Source organism: Buteo buteo, chromosome 7 (assembly GCF_964188355.1).
Source record: "Buteo buteo chromosome 7, bButBut1.hap1.1, whole genome shotgun sequence".
NCBI lineage: Eukaryota > Metazoa > Chordata > Aves > Accipitriformes > Accipitridae > Buteo > Buteo buteo.
The window spans coordinates 37684932-37706388 of NC_134177.1; the positions used below are offsets into that span (position 1 = coordinate 37684932).

The following is a 21457-nucleotide window of genomic DNA, read 5'->3' on the forward strand; positions in this document are numbered from 1 at the left end:
ATATAATTGTATAGTGTCAGTTGTGTTGGAGACAACATTTAAATGTAGACTTGTGCTTAGGGATCTGGATGGGAAACTGTTCTGGTTTAACGTTTAGCCATCTTTTGCCATCAGGTGAACATTCAGGTTGTAAAAGCCGGTTTGTTCTTTTAAGCAGAAGGGTGGAGTAAGTAGAAAAAACCAGCACAGCACAACGTGGACAAGTGCTGATGGCATCTGTTCAAACAGGCAGAGACTTGCCAGAGGCCAAATGGAAAGAATGTGATGTAGTGGGCTTGTTGGAGTTGATTCTCCAGGTTGCTACGGTAAAGGATCTTTTTTTGATTATTGCTGTGTGGAATATGAGCATAAAAGATGTGCAGAAAGCTAACTCTGCTGGCTGGGCTCTGCTGGCTTCTGCTTGGTCACTTCTAGCTTGGGTGTGCAAGGCGAGTGCTGCACAGTAGCCAGACAGAATCAGAGAAAACACTGCTTGGAGATGTCTCGTAGCTGGCCAGCTATTTTAGGAGTGGTGTTACCACAAACTCTGAATAGAAATAGCTGTCAAAGGACCAGCAGCATTTCATTAAGAGTGGTTAAGCTGCAGAACACCAGCATGAGGTAGGTGTGGGCCGGTCATTCCATTTTCAGCATCGACATACCCAGATATCCAAAAACCCCAGGAGGTCGGGCCCCAAGAAGTAGGAAGACTGGCTTTAGAAGGTGGGTTTTATTTAAAAGTATTCAATGTGTGTTTCTTTCTCTGATTAGTATCCAGGCTTTCAGTTTAGATTTGTCTGCAAACGAGCCTGAACCTATTTATTTATCTTTTTTATATTTGGTCTTGCATAATCACGTTATTCTAGGTAGAGATTTGGAGAAAAGATACCTGCTTTTTTAAAAATGTTGCAGTGAATGATGGCCCAGTATTATGCAGGAGGCTAAAAGAGGGAAGTGGTTTGCTCCAAAGCTGCAGTACCTCAGCAGTTCCTGACCTCTCTAGGTTTATGGAGATCATTCATCAGAATGTAATCCCATGCCTTTGCAGAAGACAGTTTTCCCTTGTCTCAAGCTGCATCCTGCCACCTTCCCCATTGCCCAGAAGACCGTGATGTAAACTCTGGGTGTGAATATGTTTTTAAAGAAAATTGATGTGGAGGCTTTTGGTTGCCAGATGAGGATTGATTAATTGACTTTGAGATAGGAATAATGAACCTGTGGCTCTCACGTGATAGACGTCTAAACTAAATACTCATGGCTGTATAAATGATAGTGCTCAGAAGACTTATGTGACATTGGAACATGAAGAGCTTTTATTTCTTGTCTCAAGTCAAGTTTTGATAAAGCCTAGAATTTCCTGCATGGGAGACGGCAGGGATGTGGCTTCTTGGTATGGGATCAACATGTCGAGCAATAATTAGATTCAGTAATGAAGGGCATCAGCCAGTGCCAGACCCTTGTTGATGAGCAGAAGGAACTAAAACAATGAAGTAAATGATGGAGAAAGGAGGTTCCTTTTTCCTCTTTTGCCTTTGAAATAGCCATCTTTGCAAGTTTTGAGCCTGTGCAGTTGAAGGATAATAACTGCTCCTGTTGTATTGGCTGGTGCTTGAATGGGTAAATGGCTGTGCACCTTTGGATTATGAAAGATCAACAGTGCTCTCAGCAAGTAACTTCCGTGAAATCGCTGCTTGAAGAGCTCCCAACTGAGCCTTGCAAATAAACTTGTAAGCGCAGTGGACGGGGCTGCCCAGTGCTCAGCTTCTGTAAGTGCCATGTGCTGGGTTGGCTCCTCTGCTCTTTTGACCAACACCAGGATCTTGGCCAGCCACTGGGCACATGCATGTGTGATAAATGTGCGGTTTTTTTCAGGGGGCCTTTGGAGCTGCTGGGGGAACCTTCTGCCTTCTGTTACACTTACTTTCTTCTTCCTGACCTTGATCTTCACATTTCTTTCTTCCAGGAGGTTTCGTACTGCAGTCACAGGAGGTTTGTCCTGCTTCAGCATAGGGAGAGTTATAATTTGCATCTCTTTGTAGCAGAGTGACTGATCTTTTCACCATGTCTTCCTCTGAGCTGTGGTGCTGCTGTGTTACAGCGCTACGACGCTTGTGTTCACTTACTGTTTGCCAGGGTGTGTGTGTGAGGAAATAGTGAACAGGGGAAAAAAATAGAAGAGCTGCAGGAGTCAGGGTAGTGTTGGGATAAAATAAGCCATGTTATCTAAGTTAATACTTGGGGGGAGGGGGGGAGGGTGCCGAGAGGGGGAATGTGGGCCATGATTGTGTGCCCGTAGTGTTTGATCATTCATGAGGCTTTACTTCATGGCCAAGTATTACTTGAACGGACCCCCTGTGGCCAGCTAAAGCACAGAGTGTATCTCAGCATGAAGGCAGCTGATGGATGGCTGTGTGGCCAGGGCAGGCAGGATGGTTGGTTCATGAAGGCATTTTGTTTTGCAGTTGTTTTCCTTGTGACAGGCATTTATTTTAAAGTTACACTCGATCCTTCTGGCAGCTTCTGCGTCACATCACAGACTTGTTGGGTGGCCAGAGCATAGGACTCGAGTCCTTTCCCTTGTACCTCGGGCTTGCTTGGTTCCTGCTGCAGGTGGGAAGCTCAAGACCCTGACCCAGTATGAGTATAGGTCCCACGCTTTCCTTGTGAGGCACCTAGCAGAAACACAGTTCAGATATCAGAATGGCTCCCTCCCACAATTTCATACCCTGTAGGAGAGATTTAAAATGCATCTGAATTTGTATTATGTTATTTGTGAGCATATAAGCCAAATATTTCTTCTTTCCCACATCCTGCAGTATACAAACTTCGTGTTGGCTTGTCTGAGGCAGCTTTGTGGTGATACCAGGGACTGAAAGTCCTTGTTTTCTGACATCAGATATTTAAAAAATTCTACATAGGTACAGAGAGCAGCTCCCTTTTCTCAAATATGGACTGTAGTGTATATGCCCTCTTAGCAGTCAAACCCTATGCAGTGAAACAGTAGCCCTGTAGCAAAGAACCAGGCTGTTTACTGAATTGTTACAGTGTTTAATCAGCTTTCTATTTTGATGATTATCTCATTGGCTCATAAGATATCTTCTTTCCAGACATTTGCACTCGTGGGTTTTTTTTGTTGTACTGCCCTCAAATGTGATAAGGAACTTCACAGACCTGCATTGGGAGAGATGGTCCCAGCCCTAAGATGCTTACACAGATCACAGAGACCTGTCTTACCATGCAATTTTGACAAGGAGATAAATGTAATTTGGAAAGAAAGTTTCCAAGAAAGTCGTATTGCCCAGAAAGAGCATTTGGAATACTTTTATGACATGGTGTGCTGGTTTTGACTGGGATAGAGTTAATTTTCTTCACAGTAGCTAGTATGGGGCTATGTTTTGGATTTGTGCTGAAAACAGTGCTGATAGCACAGGGACGTTTTCATTATTGCTGAGCAGTGCTTACACAGAGTCAAGGCCTTTTCTTCTCCTAACCCCACACCACCAGCGGGGGGGGGGGGGGGGGGGCACAAGAATTTGGGAGGGGACACAGCTGGGACAGCTGACCCCAACTGACCAAAGGGATATTCCAGACCATATGGTGTCATGCTCATATGCTTCAAAGCTGGGGGAAGAAGGAGGAGGAAGGGGGGGACGCTTAGAGTGATGGTGTTTGTCTTCCCAAGACACCATTATGTGTGATGGAGCCCTGCTTTCCTGGAGATGGCTGAACACCTGACTGCCGGTCAGAAGTGGTGAATGAATGGCTTGTTTGCTTTGCCTGAGCATGCGGCTTTTGCTTTACCTATTAAACTGTCTTTAGCTCAACCCACGAGTTTTCTCACTTTTACTCTTCTGATTCTCTCCCCCATCTCACCCAGGTGGGGAGTGAGTGAGTGGCTGTGTGGGGCTTAGTTGCCAGCGGGGGGTTGAACCATAGCATGTGGGCAGATTTTGAGGAAAAATTGTTATTCCTCAAGCTTGTTCTGAGTTTTCACTTGTTAGCTTATGCAAACAGGCCAGTTCAGACAGAAGAATAAAATCATCATTGCCCTTTACCTTGCTGAACTGAGCTACAAAAAGGAGCTTAAAGAGCATTTTCATGTGCAATAATTTTCTTGCTGTTAATGTCTTAGGTACATTAAACCCTCAGTTCCTGACACAGGCACTTTCGACTTCCTGGGTTTGTTTGAAAGGCTCCGCTTTGGGCCCAGGCACTGCTGGGGGTGCAGGCAGGTACATGCACCCAGTGAGTCAGGGCAGCAGAGCTGCATTCTGCTCTTCGGTGGCTTCCCAGGGGCTGTGTCTGCTCCTTCAGCAGCACAAATTTGCAGTTGGAGAAAAAAAAAATGCAGATAAACAGCTAGCAGTGGTTAAATCCAGCAAAACTGCAGGAAATACCCTGGCAAGTGAGCTTAAACAGAGCCTACCTTCTGTTTTGTTCTTGCTGCAAAAGCTGTACAGTTTCCTACCAAAGCACTTCCCAGGGCATGTTGCATATGCAGATGCATGGAGCAAATCCCCTAAGTTTTCTGCATTTTCAGAGTCATGGAACTCTGTTTTCAGCTTTCAGCAAGCTTTCTTACAGCAGGATAGTGGCTTGGATGAGGAGTGAGGTTAACACGGGAACATCCTTCCCCAGCCTGCGGCCCTGTGGCGATCACTCTGTACTTGCAGCGTGCTCCTCTGCTGCCTGGCTCCATCCCAAGTTGGGGGTGTTACTCTCATGAGCTTATACTTGGGGATGAGGATGGACTTTACAAGCAGAAGGCCCTGAGAAGTTCCCTCAAGCATCACTGCAGCAGAAGAGGGCTGGGGAAGGGTGGCTGGCCCCCATCCCTGCCATGAGTGGGTCTGGTCTCTGCTGCCAGGTGATCTGGCCTGAGGCTCCACCGCTGGGTCTGGGAATCTGCGTGTTCAGCCTTTACTGCGATGCCTATGCTGGTTTTTGGGGGATGGGGTTGGAAATTTATCAGTTCTTTTCTTTTTTTTCCCACATTGTCAAATCAGAAGAGCTTTGACACCTGCAAACCTTTCACAAAAGGACAGTTTTTAATCAATAAACTTAACCATCTCTCCTCTCCAAAATTCTTCTTGGCCAAGGAGTTTCCTGCCTACTGTACTTTCATTGAAAGGGCTTTAAAAGGCCTGATGTCAGTGTGAGCCCTTACTTGTTGAGTCTGCAGTCAGGCAGCCTGTCTTCCCTGTCCTCTGAAACTGGAGAACCAGGCGGGAAACTCTCGATTACCCAGTAGAGCTAATCGATTAATTAGCAGGGGACGAAGTGCACCAAACAATCTGTTATGCCAGATGGATGCTTCAGTGTTAATTTATGTTCTCAAAATAACTGGACATAGATGTGCTCGGCACTGTGGCCTAGATCCTGCTTTCGTTGCATTTAGCGGTGAAAATGATGTTGGCTTTAGTGATCCAACTGCATAATTCTTCAGCAAAAATGTATTTTGGTATCAAATGGTAACAGTAAAAATGAAATGACTAAAAGCTGTCCAGAGCAACGGACTTTACCTTCTTAAACAGGCATATATTAGTGCAAAACCTGAAGTTTTGCTTTTATCTCCTTAGAGCATTCCTATTATCTGAATGCCAAGAAATGAGTAATTGGGTTTTTTTTTCTTTTTTGTTCTTAAAAATAACTTTTGATGTATTTTCCTAAGGAAGTCTGAACTAAAGCATAGTGCTGGAAAAGTTAAGATGTATGTTGCTTTCTCTTTGAAGGCACCGTGAAGGAGACTGAAAGAAAAAAGCAATTAAGTTAAAAAAGTCATGGTGGTGGCTATTCTACCACACTTAATTTTAAATGAACGAGGCTTTCTGCAAATTTCCTTCTGTATTTTTCTTCCATTCTCTCTTTTGTTTGGGGTTGGTTTTTTTTTTCCCCTCCAGCTTTTCATAGCCAAAAGTTGGTGTGCCAGACAGAGATCCATTTCTTATGAACTGCCTGTTGGAGAACCACAGAAATCACTGACAATCTGCGGTCAGACTTCAGGGGGAAACTGAAGGCTGTTACTACTCGCTGGAGGGAAAATGTGGCCCACCACCTCTGTGACACTGGGGGAGGTTGCAAGTTAGAGTTTAGGGGAGCTCTGTGTCATATCAGTAGTTCATCCAGGTTTTGTAAAAGGCAGGGAATTTGTTCTTTCATGCTCATGCAAGGAGCCAGGTATCTGCTTAGGATATTATTTGTAAAGCTGGAGAAAGGACAGGCCCTAGAGGATGGAAGAAGATTGAATTTTTCTGGTTTTGTTTTTTTCTTTGAAATTCAAAGTATTGATGATGCATCTTACCAGTTTTTAACCCTGCAAAAAAAATAAATCTTTCTGTACTGGCCTTTACCTGTGTCCAGATGCTTTTTGATAGTTATTTACAGGATAAACTGTGTGGTTAAAAAGCCAATTCAAATCACTTTTCATTTTGCTCCATTTGTATGCTTTAAAAATAAAACACTATTTGGTATGCACAGAGTCATTTCACAGACTTTGGTTGTGTTTTCAGTGTTTAACCAAAACATTGAATTACTTTTACCTTTGTGATACTGTTAGGATTATTTTTAATTAAGTGAAGTGTTTTAACATGCTCTAATTTGTTTTTCAGCAAATGTGTCTAACACTTGATAGAGAGGGGCTGGTTCTGGGAACAAGACGTGCTCTGTCTTGCCTCATTTACCTGAGAGTTGGGTAAATACTCCTTGAGGACCTAGGAAGGAGAGGTTATTGATGAATTACCTGCTATTATAGCCATGTACAGATCCCAGAATACTTGTGTGTGGACTGCAGGGAGGAGACGACGTGTACAGGTTAAATGCTCTGATACTGAGTTGTGCTGTAGGAGCAGCTTATTCCCTCAATAAACAGTGCAGAAAGCAGGAGGCTGAATCTGAGCAAGTCATTAGCTCAACTCATTCTTACTCCCTGATGTACTCTCAGCCTACTTTTAAGGTTATACTCAAGCCTGAATATGTATTTCCCTGATAAAACATGCCATAAATAATAAACTATTTCTTCACCAAAACAACATTGCACAAGAAGTTCTGTACTTCTTGAAACAAGGCAACGGATGAACTTGCCAGGGGTCAAACCCACTGCAGAACAACCTGTACCTGGCTCTTTCTGCCACGCTTGTAAGGTCTGGCATGGCATGGAAGACTAGCATGGGCCATACGGTGACTGAGTACCCTAAATGGGGTGATGTTCCAATGTGAGGATATTGGACCAGAGAAACAGTAGTTGGCCCTTTAATTACCAATCATTTTATGAAGAATGCATGTGACCCCATAGTGCAGTGAGGAGTCATAAGTTTTCTTAGCAAAATGCAGCTTTAGGGAACTTCAAGAGAGGATCCATGGCTCTTTACATGGTCTTGGCCTGAGTCTAGAAGATGGGTAAAACTGTATGCAGAGAGGCTTAATCCAAGGAGGTTTGAAGGTGCTGGAAAAAAGAGGCTACACAGCAAGGGGCAGAAGTGTGACAAAATCCGGGAAACTGCAACTGGACAGGTTAACCTAATCTGTCCTGTTGCAATGGGATTTCCTTCCCCTTCACAGTGAGTGTTAAGATTTGCAGAGAGCATGAAGGTCTGGGGCAGAGCTGAGCCATAGCAAGGCACTTTGGTACTGAGACTTACTCCTTCATTACTCCCCAAAATCAGAGTTGGCTTTAGGTTAATCCTAGCCCCCTCTCTCCTGCTTCCTGCAGGGTTTTCCTTTTCTTCTGTCCTTGTTCCTGCTGGCTTTTAATCTGTCCCCCTGTCTGACAGCAGTAAGGTATAGGGCTGAGATGTGCCTACCATTCTTGCATCCCGTGCGTCACTACAGACCAACTGAGAATTGCTAAAATGGAGGCACTGTGTGATGATGGGGTTTCTAAAATGGATGCCCTCAATTGTCTAGTTGACAAGCAACATTTCAGGGTAGGGGGGAAAAGGGGTAGGGATCTGTCTGTGAACAAGAATTTGCCATGTTGATCTGCTCCTATTTTGGTTGCAAGTAGGAAGCTTATCCTTATTTACTTAAGCTGCAGGTATGCCTGAATGACTCCTCTCCCTCCATGTCAGCCAAAGGTATTTAAGCAGAGTACACAACTAGGTGGTATCTTAATTTTATGCTTGATAGCTTCCAAAAACTCAAAAGGGGCTAAAGAAAGTTTGTGTTTGTTGTTTGTTTTGGAGGGCAGGGTGAAGGGTAGGTGAGAGATGTTGACCTTGTAAGTAATATTTAGAGAGGTAGGGTTAGAATTCATGTTTATAGCTACTCAGTGCCAACTTGCTCAATAAAAACCCTGTTAGGTTTCCAAGAGTGTCAGGAAACCCAAGGTAGTGTTGGGAGAGGGAATGGAAGCCAGCTGCTTTTTATAGATCAGGTTGCAAGAAAACTTGGGTTACTGTGCAGTTGTATTTATTACCGAGGGGCAGTGGGGTGGTGTTAAGTGTAAGCAGACAGATGCATCGCAGATGATAGCTGGAAGTCTCTTTTAGTATGTGGAATAAATGAATGAGTGGCAGCTAGATCATTTTAAGAAAGGATCACTTCCCTTCCCTTTGCTATGGTACTATGTTCTCCATCTTCCAGCCCAAGCAGTCTACGGCAGCAGGTGCTTACTTCTAGTAATGCTTAATGCGCAAACCTTCAAAACAGCGTGTAGCTGTCTGATCTGCTACAATGCAAGACCTGCGAGCTGTTCTGGGAGGAAAGCTGTCTGTGTCCAAAGGATCACACAATAGTTTATGGTGTCCCTATCAGGGTATATTAGAGTGCAGCTTTTGGAAGTGCACCAGTAAATACAAACACTGTATTTGAGCCATAATCACTGCACTGTAGCAACACTGCTTAAATGTGTAACAACACATCTATGGGGGGGATTGTAGAATTACACAGTTCATTCACTACACAGGTAGGAAAAATTGGTCTCCTTGTGTGTCTCCTCTATGGCTCAGCTGGGATTTATTGTCATAACTAAATAATTTTGTACCAACAAATAGCCATTTTCTCCCATTGTAACTTTAAATACTGATTTAGAGGTGGAAAGGCAGCCCTGAGATCCCTGCGGCTGTGTCTTGCCTGTGTTTCCTTCCAGCACAGCAGGCAGAGTCCCCAGCATAGTCTGGAGTGCTGCATCCCCTCTGCTCCCAGCAGCAGCCCAGGGGGTGGTGGCAGCCTGCATGGTTGCTCTCCAAGACCTGTCCACCAGCAGAAAGTGAGAAACTTCTAGTTCTCCTTGGGATGGGAACTTTGTCTTCTGCTATCTCCATGTTTTCTTCATTTTTCCTTCCACAATAGTAGATGTCCTTAGTGGAAACAGATCCATCAGGGAATGGAGGTATCTCTGCAGCCTTCCTGGAGGGAGCAGCCTTCTTGGCCCAAGGAGCATGTCAGACCTGAATGGAGACATAGTGGGTGCTGCAGGAGCTGGGCTTTGTCCTTGGGCTACAAACAGGGACTTCCAAGTACTTCTGTAGGTTGTAAAGGGAGGGCTTGGTTAGTCTTTGAGCTGGGGTCTGGGCTCTGCTGTTCAGTTTTGGTACTGCCACTGCAGCTGCTTCACAGGTTTCAAGAGCAGCAGCCTGTCTTTGGGCAGCAAAAACCTTCTTGAAGCCAAGTATTGGCAATTCTGGCCTTAATTTCTCTGTCTCCTTTCTGTATCTGCAAAGCAGGATAAACGTCTTTCTGCCTTCACCTTTTCCTGCTGTGTCTGTCTAGATAAGGAGATTGCTAGTAGTACAGTTATAGCTTTGTATAGGGAACATGTGGGACACATCTCCCATTTTGCCAGGTTGTCATCCTCCAGCGCAGCCTTAGGGCATCGACAGCAAGCCAAGAATGCAGCTGACTTCAGGACGGGGTTCTCGCAGTGCTGCTGTTGCCGCCTGGTTGGTTAGATTTGTTTGTGTGTTTTCCCCTTCTTTGTAATTATGCTGATATTTACTACTCAACAGCTGTAGTCTGGGAAGGAAAATGGTGAGCAACAGCTCTGCAGCTGACAACCGCCTTGTGCCTTGGCTGCTTGTCAGCAAAGGGCCGTTGCTGGCTGGGGTAGAGCTGTATAGCCATTGCCTTCAGTTGGCCAAAAGGTTGTTTGGAGTTACCCACTAGGTAGCCCCCTAAAAGTACTCCTGGAAAAAAAAAAATCAAAAAAAAAATCCTGGTTTCTGTGGCAGGAACTACTTGGCAAATGACTGGGAATTTGTGAGAAGGGCTTATCTGAGGAATGGGATCTGCCGTAGTGAAAAGCTCCCCCAAAATGAATGCTTGGGCAGTTTTGGGGTAGGTGATAGTATCCTGACTCCTGGTCCTGGATTGCCTGTTGTGTGTCAGTCTTGTGTGTTTCATTGTTTTCCCACATCTGTTTCTGAGGATTTCTGGATGTGCTGGTTTCACAGCACCCTTCCTGCTATGTGCCCAGTCCGGGAGAGCATCAGAAAATGGTCCTGGAAGCTCTTCTTGTCTGGAGTCCTTCATCCTCTGTCCCCTGAAGCCCAGCTCCAGTGTGAATCCACTAAAAGGGGTCTGGATTGAGTAGTGAAATGGTCTTTGGGGCCTTAAACTATAAATTTCAGAGTTTGTTTAATGATTTGCCACTCTTCTGATTCTGCAGTAAAGCCTGTTTTATCTTTTAAAGCAGATTCATGCTCTCATGATTCTGTTTTCAGGGGTCACTGTCCTAATCCAGGAGCTCTTAAACTTGTTTGATAGCTGATTCTGATTTCCATTTCCAGTAATGGGAGAGCAGAGGCATGACAGGAGCATTACAGTCTCTGTGGAGCAGATATGGGAGTGGAGGGGTGGGATATCTGAGCTGAGCTCAGATGTGGCATCTAGATTAATGTTAAACTTGGCTCTGATCTGGGCTCTGGAAGTTGGTTTTACCCCTGCCTCCATGTGTGAAGATGAAAGTGATGAAGTTAATGACAATATACACCTGTTTGCTTCAGGGAGATGTAAAGATCTATTTGTAAAATACGTTTGCAGATGATGCATGTCCTGAATTGCTAAGTATCGGGCAGTAATGTGAAATAGGCTGTTGAAAAGCCTGGTGAGTGATGCTGGATGCTGCATTGCTCCTGGATTGGTGTTTGAGGTGTCGGCCTTCAGAGCCTCATTTTTCCCTGGCAGCATTAGACACAAATTATTCCCTGCTCTGGTGATTGCAGGCTATTTGCCAGCATAGAGCTTTGTACCGAAATCTTTGGGCCAGCATACAGTAATTGGTTGGCTTTTAATTTCTTCCCTTTCTTTAAGCAGGACTTCAAATGCTACAGCTTTGTCACAGTGGTATAATTACATAAACCATAGAAATGTACTTCAGTGACCAAACAACTTTGGTTTTGCCAGTAGTTTAAGCTTGTCATTTATTAAGCTGTTGAAGGAATATAATTGAAATTCATTGGGGAGTTTAATTTTATCAAGCCCTCTATAACTGCGTGCTTTTGCTGTGTGTCTGTATGCATTTGGGTTGCCTATAAATGGCTTGTTTGCTTTCATAAAGGATTTAGCACAAAAGTGCAGCTGTGTAAGGAGCCAACCTCTGATCCCTGGCCCGTGCTGGTTAGGGTGCAAAAGTATTGACATAAACATGTGCAGAAGTGGCCTCTAACTATTTTGATTGGTAGAAAAGTTATATATTTTTATTAATTTTGCTGGAGTCCTTTGCCTTACTCTATTTTTGAGCATAAAAAGACACCACACGTCTAATACAGTCAAGAAGGTTTTAATGGCTACTCTGAGGATGCTCCTGCAGCACTGGCTGCTGCTGGGAGGTGTCTGCTGCCCTGCAGCACTGTGCTACAGCCCTGTCAGGCCTTACGGTCAACAAGAAGCTCTCTTGCTTTGTCTCCCTTTAGGGCTTTTGAGCTCTGTGTTGCACAGTTCCCAAATGGGGAGCTTGCCTGCTGGCCACGCAGGTGTCAGCTTGATCTGGGGTCTGCCCACAGCTTGGTGCATGGGGCTTAGCGGAAAAACAGTGCTTTGTGCTGCAGGGAGTCCTCTGCAAACAGTGCTTCGTCCCCTGCTATATCCCTCTTTCCTGCACCATCCTGTGTGTTTGTCTGTGTCTGCCACAAGACCCTATGCTGTGTGTCCCCAGTCAGCCCCTGTGTTTTGCTTGTTCTTCCCCCATCTAAGTTGTGAGGTCTGATGATGCTTTCCGGCACTCCAGAATTGGGAGGGAGGAGTTGTGGGACTTGCACTTCTTTAGATGTGGCAGGCCTCCTCCGCTGGGATTTCTATAACAAGCAAATCCGGGGAGGAGTTAAGGCATCACTTGTCTGATCTCAAGACATGAAATAGCAGGAACCTTCTTCAGTAGCTCCTGCTTTGCGGAAAATACTGCCTCGACATTAAAGCCTGAATGGAAATCTGCCGTCTGTCATTTTGTGGCTGTCCTGGCTTTTAGGTGTTGTGGCTGTTCTGCTGTCCAGGAAATTGGTGTGCGGATCATGCATACTGCCTTATCTTACCGCTGCTAAATATGTAATCACTGCTATCCCCATGGAAACGCATGAACTTTTTTTTTTCTGTGCATGTTAGTGCCTGGTCTGGATTTTGATGCCTTGACAGTATTATTCCTTAAACCAGTGACTTTAGCTGTGAAAGGTGAGCATGTGTGCAAGTGCCTTGTTACAGAGATCTGGGCAGTAGCTCTTGCTTTGGGTTCTTTTGCTAATGGAGTTCAGGTATTCAGTTTTCACTCTGTTCCCTTGGAAGCGGGGAGGGCAGAAGGATGATTACTGTGGATGGGGTTCAGTTCTGCTCCACAGTCTGAGTCGCAGGCTGGGGGAAGGGCTGCTGTATTGCCACGCTAGGTTTTTGCTTAAGTTGGACTTTTGAGCGATTATAAAGATTTTTTCTCTGGTCTGACTGAATTGGTTCTTGCTGCTGTCCTTGTTTGTCTGGCATTCCTGCAATTCTTCACTTTAAAAAAACAGGCTGATAGGGGCTGTTAACATGGGCTGAGCCCAGCAGTACATATATGCTTCTCGGTAGTGTGGTTTCCCTGCGTTTTCTTTTAATCAAACTTCAATGTCTTCTAATTGCTTTCTAATGATTGTGCTCCACTCTGACTCCATCCTTGAAAGGGCTCAGCCTATTCAGTTTGCACCAGGGCTTCTGGGCTCTTTGGCAAAGTGTCATAATGCCAGTCCTTCTCAAACTTTTTTTCTGAGGTAGATGCGAAAGGCAGTTCACAGATCAGAAACCGGCCTAAGATCACACAAGAAACCTAGAATGATAGTGCAGGCAGCTTTGAATTCTCAAATTTGATCTGTAAAACATGGGGGGAAAAAATTGCCTTCCTTCAGTCTTCTAAGTGCATCGAGGACTGTTCAGAAAATAAGATATTACAGTTCTGATGACCGTATAAATACATTGTATTTCAGGCTTGGGGTTGCTACTGTAATACTGACAGACTCCCTGGATTCTTGTCACCTCAAAAGATCCAAATGTTGTGTGTCGACTGTAGCTGCAGTTACAGAGAATAAAATTATGAATGCATTTTGTTTGAGGATACTGCCGTAAGCACACTAACAAAACTGTCTTCTGAGTCTGTGCAGAGCAGAGAGAAAATTTGGGGGGAATTATGCTATACCTTGAAGTTTTCTGCTTAATTTGTAAGTATAGCTTGATTTCCATATCTGAGATGTTGAAAAAGACTGAAATACTTGGGGGTAATTGGGGGTCAAGGGGAGGGCTTGTTATGCAGCCTTTTTCTCTGTAAAGTAAGAGCATCAGTTATGGGGCACCTATTGCACTGTTTAGAACAGTGCTACAACTAAATCATGCTTATAATCAGCCTTGGGAGGCCAGGAGCATGAACACAGTGAAATTGTTGATCTGTTCTGTTCTATGTACAGGGTTATTTGGGAACATTGATAACCGAGGGGATCCCTGGCCACCCATGGCTCATTTTACAAAGGCCATGTGCTGTTCACCTTTACTTACTGGAATGTTTAAAATCAGGAACAAAATTTTCACGTAGAAGTGTTCAAATCACCACATCTGCACTGAAACACTGAGTAGGTTGTTCCCTACAGACATGCTGAGCCACTGCAGCTCCAACTGATGGCAACAGGAATTACCAGTAGCTCAGCACTTCGGAAACTGCCGAAGGACTTCCAAGCAGGTGTAGGTGCCTGCCTCTAGGCAGGGAAGTTGAAAACGCTGGCCTGAGTTTGCGTGGCAGAGGAACGTGACTAAATAGCAAGAAATTAAGCAGGGCACAGAGAGGAAGAAGTTCCTGATAGCTTCCTGATAGATATAAATATTATGGGAAATTAACTCTTTCTCCATAGCTGTTCTTACGGTAGCAAGTCAGCAGGTGTGAACTTCAATGGCATTAAACCAGTAATGGTGAGTTGGTGCTTGGGAGTTAAGAGTGTAGCTGGCTCATAGCTGGGTATTGCATTGATCTTATTTGATACAATTGTTCTAGCCCAGTGAATCACAAGCTTTTGCTTCCGATTTACCCCCACTTCCACAATGGCCTAATCTTCCTCTCGTTAAAGTTGGTGACAAAATTCTTGGTTCTCCATGTGCACGATAAAGTTACTAAAAATGTACCCTTTCCTACCATTGTGTCATCCTGTCAGAACTGTTCTGATTGAATTCACGATAGAGGACAGGGAGAGACTCCAACTTTTGGTCCCTTGTGTAAGACAGGACTGTCCCTGTTGAATTCACCTGGAGCACAAATCTGCAGGAAAACTGTTGTTAACCAGGAATGGGGCAGTTATGGGCTTGCAGGAGAGTGAACCTTTCTCACTGTTGCATCAAACAAAATGTATGCGTAAAAAGGAGCAAAGCTCCTTATACTAAGACTGCCTTGATATTGCCCTACTGGAACTGTCATGTGTGCCAGCACAATATCAAATACTAGCAAGATGGGGCTACCAGGAAACCTTGAGTTTTAGAGCTGCTGTCTGCATGTAGCGTGTCTGTCTTATCTGATAGCAGGAGGGAGCTCTGAGAGAGAAAGCGTATAGGTGAGCACTTGATAGTATAATAGGCTTTGTACTGAACCAGCAGTATCCTCGGAAATGCCCTAGTATATGCCTTAATTATTTTTCTCCTCCTTTGTAAGCGAAGAGGTGAACAGTTGGATGTATTGGGAGCTCAAGTCATTGATGCATAGTGTGGAGGGTAAGTCTGGCATGACAGTGAAGTGTAATAGAGCATTATTTTTTCTATGCAAAAATATGCAACAGTGATATTTTAAAGCCATAACTGAATGTACTTGGAAACACTTATTCCGTCTATTGACTTTTTCTCTTCTCCCCTTCTTGTTTGTTTTTTGTCAGTTGCTCTCCTTTATGCACACAACTGCTTAATTCTCTCTGCAGGCTTTTTTTCAGCAGATGCAGCTGTGTGTCAGTCTGGACATCAAACTTCTCTTACCTAGAGAAATACTTTGTCTCATGTAGATCTGTTCCTTCCATCAATATAGTCTCCTTCTTCAAAGATCTTTAGATCATTTAAAAGGAAGAGATATCTTCAAGCACTTTTCCAAATCTCCACTGCTAATTGAATACTCATTCAAGGAATTGTTTGGTAAACGATAAAAGCAGCGCTGTGGACATGGCAGTGTTCATGGGTGGTCAGGTGCAGGGAATGGGTTAGTTGTTCTGTGGGGTCATGTTAGTGTTTGCTTTCTCCCCTCCTTGCTCTTCAGTGTGAGATGAGAATTAGGGCTGTTCAGCTACAGACTTGATTCTTGTCAGAAGATAAACAAGAAGCAATTTCTGACGGAAGACGAGCATTTCAGGGATACCAATGATTGTTCCTCTGTAGCTGACGTCTAACTCCAGTTTGTAGTTTTGGATGTTCCCTGGGTATTGGTCCAGTTACATGCCTTTTTATTAAAAAAAAAAAAAAAAAAATAAAATTGTGGGGGTTTTGGGTGGTGGTTTTTTTTTTTTTGCTGGCTGATACCTGATTTCTACATGGGAATCTGTGATTTTATGCTAATGTCAACCCGCAGCACTCAAGGTACATCAAATCTCCACATACGCACATAATTTGGCATCCTGTTTTTGAGTTGTGGGTTAATGCTTCAGGACCTTTCTCTGTACCTGTGAAGTCTAGCATAGTTGCTTCATTTAAAAAGGGCTTTTTTTTTTTAAATGTCATGTGATTACATGAAAACTTCATCTGTTTCTAGATATATCAGCAACAAGGCAGTCATAAGATTTGACAATCAATATACCATGCAAATTTGGTAGCATGGTGCAACAACAAATTGCTGCAGTTTGGTAAAAGTGTTGTGGGGAGCATTGCTTTCTCTGATACTACCTCATTTTTATGCCAGCATGTCAGCAATTTCTGAGTTGTTGGTACAAGATGGAGACTGTCTGGACACACAGGGACAATAAGGTGCCAGCAGTCTCTGTGATTAACTGAATTTCTTTGTACTTGGTTCTCGTTTAATAACACACCAAGGCTTTGCTTCTCTTGCCTCCATGCTTGTTGAAATTGTCTGATGCCTAAAATATGACCCTTTATGTGTAATCTTGCCTTTGGTTTTGTAAAAAAAGGAGTTAACTTGGTGACAATACTTGGTTCAAACTCTGGGCTTCTGACCTGTGTCTCACCTTTTATTTCTTTTTCTAGCAGCAAAGGCAGCTGATATTATTTAAGTTGGTAATAATATCTGAAGCATGCCTGGAAATATCTGATAAGTTGCTTCATTCTTTTGATAAGGGAGCGAGGCAGAGAAAAACAGAGCTTAGTGTAAAGTTTATTAAATGGCAGAGCACGTTTAATCTTCCCACCCCACACATTCAAGCCAGAATTCAGCATTTGTCATCAACAGTGTCTCCAGCAGCATTACTAAAAACCGATCTGTCTTTGCCACAGCAGGTTGGTTTTTTTCTTTCTCAGATGGACACAATGGGTTGTTTGTTCTTTCTCCTTGGGCAGCTGAATAATATGTGCACAAACCCACCTACCTCTGTGCTTCAAAATCATGAAAATCAGCAAGTTGCACAGCTACCCATTTTGACAGTATGGTAGAATGCTGTCAGCGCTAATATTCATTAATACACATTGGCAACTGCTTGTGTTTTGAAATGAAGTGTTCTACAATTCCCAATAAAATGACAGATGAATGTAAAGAAGTTGCATCTTGAGGGACAGGTATATGAACACTTAGAGCATGTACATAAGTTTGTATATGCCCACTGTTGAATACTTCTCTCCTTATCTCTTCCCCATGTCTTGGCACTTCAGTGCACTTCATTTTAATGAATTTTAAGGATGATTGCAAACTTCATGAGAGCTGAATTAAAGTCCTGAATAGATAGGTTGTCATAAACCACTACCCAAGTTGTAGCAGTAGTAGCAGAAGCCATAATGTGTTACCCCCCAACTGCATACATTTTATATTCTCTGGCTTTTCTCCATTATTTTAGTGTTTTACCACATCTACTCAACTATCATGTGAAAAATAAAATAAATTGGCTCCTTTACTGATGCTGGGTGACAAGCCTTGCCTATGAGCTATAGTGCTTCACCACAGCTGGTAAGTTCAGAGGATACCTGAGAGGTTGATGTGCTCTTTTTCTACTCTGATTTTCATTGGAAAAAATACGTGGAAGAGGATTTTCAGCCGCCAGCCCAAAATACTGCAGTGAATTCATGTTGAAGCCATGAGCTGCACCTAAGAGCCCTGAGTCCCAGTGCTGCTGCTTCCATTAGATTTCTTCCCTGTTACTTGCAGGTAAAGATCCAGGCTCGTCCTGGCAGTTCCAACAACCATGTGCACTCCCATACGCATTTCTACACATGGCTGTTTCAGTTTTCATTCTAGCTTTCTTGGACATGTTCTTTTTATCTAGGCAGAAATTGAAGGTAGTAATTTGCCCGCTCCTGCTTGAGAGAAAAAAAGCCTTTTCAATCATAGACATAAAGCCGGGGAAGAATGCAGGAGCGAGCGCTGCATTCTTATTTTGCAGGGACGTTTTCTTAGAGTAGAGGAGCTGGCCTTTTCCCAAGGGAATGGGGCTGCCATTCGCATTCGCCTCTTGAGAACAAGAGCTCTCACACACACTAAAGCATCTTAAAATAGAAAAGTATCTTTTCTGACTTTCTTTTCTTCACTAAAACCACAGGACTTTGTTCCAGAGAACTCAGCACCTGTATGTGCAGTTGTTTTCCCACACTTATGTTCTGCTTTATATGCAAGTTTTGGACTTGATGTCAAAATCTGTGATGTGTGCTAGGACGAAGATGAGTCAGGACGATGTCTCCTTTTGGCCCTCAAACGCCATCTTTGGAGAGCTGGCATTCATGAAACTGTGTTGTGAGACTGTTTTTGTCTTTGAGGTACATAGCTTGAAAGATAAAGCCACTCTAAGTGAAACCCAAAATAAATCTGCTTCGTTGTATCAGGTAGCAGAAGTAGATGCTGGACTGGGGTACTACAAGACTAATCTGCTTTGTCAGCAGTCTGATACATGGGGTGAAGCATGTCCCTTACTAAGCAAAAATATTTTCTGTTGTTCCTTTGAGTTTCCTTGTCTCTGGTCAGCACTCCTTTTATTGTGGTGTTTTTCTATAAAAATGGCTTAGAAAGGCATCTTTGTATGCCATTAGCTGAGTTAGTTCTGTCTTCCCTGAATCCAGTGGAGTGACAAGATAAACTAGCAAGACTGATTTGGCTGATTTCTCATGACCAATTGCACAAGTAATTCCTATAGGCTCGAATTTGCAATACTGCCCGTGAGTGGTTCGGAGAGTGCACTTTCTTGGGAATGGGGGTTTCTGGGTTTTACTAAAGGGCTGATTGGATACAAAGATTGTTAGACTAGTAAAAACAGAGGAAGATTATAAGTTGTTTCTATATGTGTTAGTATGACTGGTATATTTACGTGTAGTGATGGAGATGTGAATGTGTATAGGCGGACGTAAACGGTGTTTATCTAAGATAGAAGTAACTTCTTTTCGTAGGAAGATGAGTGAAATTTCCGTTACCTCTCTTACCTGCTATGGACTGGAATTTCTCATGACGAACATGAGTGCTGAGAGAAAACTAGCAATACTAGATTCAGTCATGTCTTTAAATAAAAGACAAAAATAAAACTGTCATTCAGCTCCATAGCTTATATTTAGCATGTCCATTTAAAGATCTGCAGCTTGAGTATATCTGAAACCAATGCAGAGGAATGAATAAGAAACCATAGGACAAATTAGTGCAGGATGACATTCTGTTCCATGTGTAGCATGAAAGCGTTTGGCACCATGAGCTCATTTTGATCTCACTTGTTGTGTCTTCTGCCTCCTACCAGCCTGGAAGAGAGCTGGAGCTGTGCCTTAGCCAGATTAACTCAACATGAATGATCTCTGGTTTACTGAGAGTTTATCTAACTTACTTAACTTTTGTGACAGCAAGGATTGCTTAGATGGGGTTTCCCCCAGCCTACTGCCAGTGCTCAGTGATTCACTGGGTCTAGAAATGATAAGAGCTCCTAGTGAAGTCCCTTCTCATCTGACTGGGAAAGAGACCCTATGGTACAGCAGCACCTTGGGTGGGAAGCAGAAGTTCCCCACACTTACAGGGTGAGACTAGGCACAGCATGTGCAAAGGGATTTAGTTCATTTTGAGATGTGCTTACTCGTGGCTTTTCAGAGGTATTGAAATGCCTGACTCCTTTTCCATTTCTCTTGAAGGGGCAGATGCTTTGGAAACCTCACAGTCTGCACTGTTAGCAATCCTGCCTACCTTTGAAAGTCTGGCTGCTGGGTTTTAGTTTGGAGGTTGGCTGGCTGGCAAGTAACTCTGGAAAAGTGCTGCTGTCACTGAGGCAGAAGCAGCTCTAAGTTGATTTTCCCCTTATATCAATGACTAAAACCTACCTTTCCCCATTCTAATTTCTGGGAGGTTCTCCTCAAAGCCTTGTTTGCTCGGTGGCTTATAGCTAACATGCAATGCTGAAATCTGAAATTAACTCAACCATGTCAGGGTAAACAGATGGCCATTTCCAAGGAGAAGATACTAAGTACTCTGTACAGGTTTTGCAGCGTGGTGAAAATCCAGGTAACGGAAACAGCCAAAAGTAAAGGCTGAATTATATTGGATTCCTGAGTCATCAGCTATTGATGCAGAAGATCCTGCTACCTACGCTTTTGTGGTGATGCTGCTAAGTAGCATTTCCAGCCCTCTGGGCAATGACATCAAAGGGTAGCGAAGATAAAAACAGACCACTGTTGACTTTGAGAGAAATGTTATATTTATACAGGCAGATGTTGAGGTAACTGAAAACTTTAGGACTGCTTTAATGAAAGTTTGCCAGTCCTCAACCTTTAAACTCAGACTCAGACTTGCCTTCTCTCCTCCAAAATCACAGAGCTGGCTTTGGATGCCCCTGCTTCTTAGCAGAGGAGCCCTTCTTCCAGAATGAACGAAGAGCTCCAGGAGGGAAGCAAGGCCTGCTGTGACCTGGCAGGTCAGGAAGGTTGGCTGAGCCCTGTCCTTTGCCAGAGATGCTCCTCAGATGCCCCAGTCTTCCCAGAGCAAGCAGAGGGACAGACCCTATTTCTTATGTGGACATCTGGGTGCCTGTGTATAGGCTGCTGGGTTTGGATCAGGTCCGGTTCCCATCTGGGGTGGTGGCATTAGTGTATTTCTGTCCCCAGCGCAGGCACTGGAACAGCTGTCTCCCACCAGCACAGCAGTCCATGTGGTCCTCCCTTGGCTGGAGACAGTCACTACTGGGTTTTCCAGCCCCTTCAGGCATTTGATATAAACACACACCACAGCTTTCTGTGGGCTTTCTAAAACAGCTAGGACCCTGCCTCGCAAAGCACGCCTGGGCTGTGCTTCTCTGATGAAAATGAGCAGCCAAACTAGTAAAGCTGGTTTCCTCTCACTTTCTCTTGCAGCGAGACTCTCTGGAGTCTAGCATGGTGTGAGCTCTGAGGTTTCCTGTGGTTGGGACATGCCCCTTGTGGATTCTTTGCTGTCTAATAAGGTTTGTGCTTGCATTATGGCCTTGCCCTCAGCACTGCTGCAGACAGGCTTTCCTCTTCTACCTAGCACCCATTTTAATGAACCTCGTATGAACTTAGTACCTTTGAAATCTCCAACTCTGACATTTACCAGAAATTAGCCAATAGGTCAAAAACTTATATGGAAGGGACAAGTGGCATAGTGTGTTTGCATTAAAACTGCTTTTCTCTTTAAAACTAGGCCCAAAATAGGGGTTCTATCAGTACTTCTTTCCCAAATCTTCCCTGCCCTGTCTTTGGGAAGAGAGTGATCATCTCTTCCCTGCTCCACTTGTTGCTGAGCAACTGAGCAGCAAGAAAAAAAAGCAGAACTCCTCATCTTAATAAGATCTTAGTTCCTTCAGTAGGTCACAGCTCCTTTTCCATGCCAGGCAGCTTCAGTGACTCATGGCTTGGCCCCATCTACCTGCAAGGCAGCTCCCTGGCTCACAGCCAGTTCACTGCTCTCGGCGGCTACCACGTAACTGGAGGAACA

General features: G+C 43.9%; 1 protein-coding gene across 3 annotated transcripts in view; it reads left to right on the plus strand.

The window, feature by feature from the left end:
* Window positions 1-21457, plus strand: part of CASTOR2 (cytosolic arginine sensor for mTORC1 subunit 2) — a 124559-nt gene that overhangs the window by 25201 nt on the left and 77901 nt on the right. Inside the window, exon 1 of one of the 3 annotated variants that reach the window (XM_075032442.1) lies at window positions 3632-3720. The exons of the other annotated variants lie outside the window; for them this stretch is intronic. The gene's annotated coding sequence lies outside the window, so the exon portion shown is untranslated. Of the gene's footprint in view, window positions 1-3631; window positions 3721-21457 lie in introns of those variants that run through there. 3 annotated transcript variants of the gene reach the window in all.